The sequence below is a fragment of the Schistocerca serialis genome, chromosome 8 (genome assembly GCF_023864345.2).
Source record: "Schistocerca serialis cubense isolate TAMUIC-IGC-003099 chromosome 8, iqSchSeri2.2, whole genome shotgun sequence".
Lineage (NCBI taxonomy): Eukaryota > Metazoa > Arthropoda > Insecta > Orthoptera > Acrididae > Schistocerca > Schistocerca serialis.
In genome coordinates, this window is record NC_064645.1 from 349,257,732 (window position 1) to 349,262,731 (window position 5,000).

The following is a 5,000-nucleotide window of genomic DNA, read 5'->3' on the forward strand; positions in this document are numbered from 1 at the left end:
GCCTGACCACAGCTAAAAGGGGGCAGGCCAGCAAAATGTGGGCCACAGTCAAAACTGCCCCACAGCGACATAGAGGAGGGTCCTCCCGGCGCAGTAAATAACCGTGTGTTAGCCGGGAGTGGCCAATGCGGAGCCGACAAAGGACGACGGAGTCCCTGCGGTTGGCTCGCAGGGATGACCGCCACACAGCCGTCGTCTCCTTGACAGCACGGAGTTTATTGGACATTGTCAGGTCGCGCCATTCATCGTCCCATAGCGCCAAGATTTTGCGGCGGAAGACTGCCCGCAAATCAGTTTCTGGGAGGCCAAGGTCCAGAGATGGCTTGCTGGTGGCCTCTTTCGCCAGGCGGTCAACATGTTCGTTACCCGGGATACCGACATGACCGGGGGTCCACACGAAGACCACAGAGCGGCCGCAACAGGCAAGAGTATGCAGAGACTCGTGGATAGCCATCACCAAACGAGAACGAGGGAAACACTGGTCGAGAGCTCGTAAACCGCTCAGGGAATCGCTACAGATAACGAAGGACTCACCTGAGCAGGAGCGGATATACTCTAGGGCACGAAAGATGGCGACCAGTGCAGCAGTGTAAACGCTGCAGCCATCCTGCAAGGAACGTTGTTCGGAACGGTCCCCTAGAGTAAGCGCATACCCGACACGACCAGCAACCATCGAACCGTCAGTGTAGACAACACCAGAGCCCTGATACGTGGCCAGGATAGAATAAAAGCGGCGGCGGAAGGCCTCTGGAGGTACTGAGTCCTTCGGGCCCTGTGCCAGGTCCAGCCGAAGGCAAGGGCGACGAACACACCATGGGGGTGTATGCAAAGTAGCCCGGAAAGTAGGTGGAACAGTGAAAACCTGAAGCCCAGAGAGAAGCTCCTTGACGCGGACCGCTATTGTACAACCAGACCGGGGCCGACGATCTGGCAGATGGACGACCGATCGCGGGAACAGGAGACGATAATTTGGATGCCCGGGCGAGCTGAGAACATGGGCAGCATAAGCGGCCAGCAAACGTTGGCGTCGGAACCGCAGGGGAGGGACACCTGCCTCCACGAGTAAGCTGTCCACAGGGCTGGTGCGGAAAGCACCAGTGGCAAGGCGTATCCCGCTGTGGAGAATTGGGTCCAGCACCCGCAACGCAGACGGGGAGGCTGAGCCATATGCCAGGCACCCATAATCCAGACAGGACTGGATTAACGCCTGGTAGAGCCGTAGCAGGGTAGAGCGGTCGGCTCCCCAGCGGGTGTGGCTCAAACACCGGAGTGCATTGAGATGCCGCCAACACGTCTGTTTGAGCTGCCGGATATGAGGCAGCCAAGTCAACCGGGCATCGAAAACCACCCCCAAAAACCTGTGGGTCTCCACCACAGCAAGGAGTTCGTCGGCAAGATAAAGCCGCGGCTCAGGATGGACTGTTCGGCGCCGGCAGAAATGCATAACGCAGGTCTTGGCTGCCGAAAACTGAAACCCATGCGCGACAGCCCAAGACTGCGCCTTACGGATAGCGCCCTGTAGCTGACGTTCAACAGCTGCAATGCCAGTAGAGCTGTAATAAAGGCAGAAGTCGTCAGCATACAGGGAAGCGGAGACAGAATTTCCCACAGCCGCAGCAAGCCCGTTAATGGCTATTAAAAACAGACAGACACTTAAAACAGAGCCCTGTGGCACACCGTTCTCCTGGACGTGGGAGGAACTATACGAGGCCGCGACTTGCACGCGGAAGGTACGACACGACAGAAAATTGCGGATAAAAATCGGCAGAGGACCCCGAAGACCCCATCCATGAAGCGTAGAAAGAATGTGATGACGCCATGTCGTATCGTACGCCTTCCGCATGTCGAAAAATACAGCGACCAGGTGCTGACGGCAGGCAAAGGCAGTACGGATGGCAGTCTCCAGGCTCACCAGATTGTCGGTGGCGGAGCGGCCTTTACGGAACCCACCCTGAGACGGAGCCAGAAGGCCCCGAGACTCCAGTACCCAATGCAAGCGCCGGCTCACCATCCGTTCGAGAAGCTTGCACATAACGTTGGTGAGGCTAATGGGACGGTAGCTGTCCACCTCCAGAGGGGTCTTTCCAGGTTTCAAAACGGGGATGACAATGCCTTCCCGCCATTGCGACGGAAACTCCCCCTCGACCCAAAGACGGTTGTAAAGATCGAGAAGGCGCCGCTGGCAGTCCACTGAAAGATGTTTCAGCATTTGACAGTGGATGCCATCTGGCCCAGGAGCGGTATCAGGGCAAGCAGCGAGGGCACTGCGAAATTCCCACTCACTGAATGGAGCATTGTAAGATTCTGGGTGGTTGGTGCGAAACGAAAGGCTCCGACGTTCCATCCGCTCTTTAATGGAGCGGAAGGCCTGGGGGTAATTCGCAGAAGCGGAACTCATAGCAAAATGCTCTGCTAAGCGATTGGCAATGACGTCGGAGTCAGTACAAACTGCTCCATTCAGTGAGAGCGCAGGGACGCTGACAGGTGGCCGATAGCCGTAGACGCGTCGAATCTTGGCCCAGACCTGCGATGGAGTGACATGGAGGCCAAGTGTGGACACATACCGCTCCCAGCATTCCTTCTTGCCTTGGCGGATAAGGAGGCGGGCCCGCGCACGCAGCCGTTTGAAGGCGATAAGGTGGTCGAGGGAGGGGTGTCGCTTGTGACGCTGGAGCGCCCGCCGGCGATCTTTAATCGCTTCAGCGATCTCAGGCGACCACCAAGGCACAGCCTTCCGCCGAGGGGACCCACAGGAATGGGGAATGGCAGATTCGGCGGCAGTAACGATGCCGGTGGTGACCGATTGAACCACCGCATCAATGTCATCGGTAGTGAGAGGCTCAAAAGCGGCAGTGGAGGAGAACAAGTCCCAGTCAGCCTTATTCATAGCCCATCTGCTAGGGCGCCCAGAAGAGTGGCGCTGTGGTAGTGACAAAAAGATCGGAAAATGGTCACTACCACACAGGTCGTCATGCACACTCCATTGGACAGACGGTAAGAGGCTATGGCTACAGATGGAAAGGTCAATGGCGGAGTAGGTGCCATGCGCCACACTGAAGTGTGTGAAGGCACCATCATTTAACAGCGAGAGATCGAGCTGCGACAATAAATGCTCAACGATGGCGCCTCGACCTGTTGCCTCTGACCCACCCCACAGAGGGTTATGAGCGTTGAAGTCGCCCAATAGCAAGAAAGGTGGTGGCAATTGGGCGACCAGTGCAGCCAGGACATGCTGCGAGACATCACCATCCGGTGGAATGTAAAGACTGCAGATGGTAACAGCCTTTGGCGTCCACACGCGTACAGCGACAGCCTCTAAAGGCGTCTGGAGAGGGACAGACTCGCTGTGCAGAGTGTGAAGGACATATATGCAGACGCCACCAGACACCCTTTCATAAGCTGCTCGGTTCTTATAATAACCCCGATAGCCACGGAGGGCGGGGGTTCGCATTGTTGGAAACCAAGTTTCCTGGAGAGCAATGCAGAAGAAAGGGTGAAGGCTGATAAGGTGGCGGAGCTCAGCTAGATGGTGGAAGAAACCGCTGCAGTTCCACTGGAGGATGGTGTTGTCCATGGCTGGGAAAGGCGTGACAGGACTGGGAAGGCAGATTACGCCACTGGGGCACCTGCTGCCTCCGATGGAGCATCCGTGCAAATGCCATCCATTGCGTCCGCGGGACCGGCAAGAGCGAGGTCCTCAGCGGACGCCAGAATCTCCACCTCGTCCTCAGAGGCAGAGCTTGTAGGGAGCGGCGGGATCGGTGCCACCGCATTACCGTTGGTCTTGGGGACTTTCTTCCTTTTCTGCTTATCACGCTGTGCCTTCGGCTCTTCAGGCTGCATGGGCTTCACTGGGTCAGTCTCAGGGACAGACGACGACCGCGAGGCCCGACGACCAGGGACTGGCGGTTGTTTCAACCACTTGCGGGCGTCCGCTTTGCCACTGGTCGGAACTTGCGAAGGGAGGTCCCCAAGGGATCCCTTCCTGGCGAGAGCAGCCGAAGAAGTCTTACGCTTCTCCGGCTGGGAAGGGGGAACTGATGTCCCCGATGGTTGGGAGGGTGTTGCTCCTGGAGAAGATGGAGCAGGAGCAACAGGGTGTGAAGTGCCCCCCACAAGCAAGGAGGCCGGTAGATGCTGACCGATCTTAGAGCCGATTCGTGGTGACGGGAGAACCGGCGTGGCAGCAGCGGCGTAAGTTGACGGCATTGCCACAGGATGGAGCCTCTCATATTTCCGTCTAGCCTCGGGGTAGGTCAGCCGGTCCAAGGTCTTATATTCCATTATCTTCCGTTCTTTCTGCAATATCCTACAGTCCGGTGAGCAGGGGGAATGGTGTTCTCCGCAGTTAACACAGATAGGAGGCGGGGCACATGGAGTATCGGGATGCGAAGGACGCCCGCAATCCCGACACGTCATGCTGGAAGTACAGCGCGATGACATGTGCCCGAACTTCCAGCATTTAAAACACCGCATCGGAGGAGGGATATATGGTTTCACATCACAACGGTAAACCATCACCTTAACCTTTTCGGGTAAGACATCACCCTCAAAGGCCAAGATGAAGGCACCGGTGGCGACCTGATTATCCCTCGGACCCCGATGGACGCGCCGGACGAAGTGAACACCTCGTCGTTCGAGGTTGGCGCGTAATTCATCGTCGGACTGCAGAAGAAGATCCCGGTGGAATATAATACCCTGGACCATGTTCAGACTCTTATGCGGCGTGATGCTAACGGAAACATCCCCCAACTTGTCACAATTGAGCAACCTCCGTGACTGGGCAGAGGATGCCGTTTTTATCAACACCGATCCAGACCGCATCTTGGACAAGCCCTCCACCTCACCGAACTTGTCCTCTAAATGTTCGACAAAGAACTGAGGCTTCACGGATAGAAAAGATTCCCCATCAGCTCTGGTACAGACAAGATATCTGGGCGAATACGTCTCACTGTCACGCAATGCCTGTCGTTCCTCCCATGGTGTGGCGAGGGAGGGGA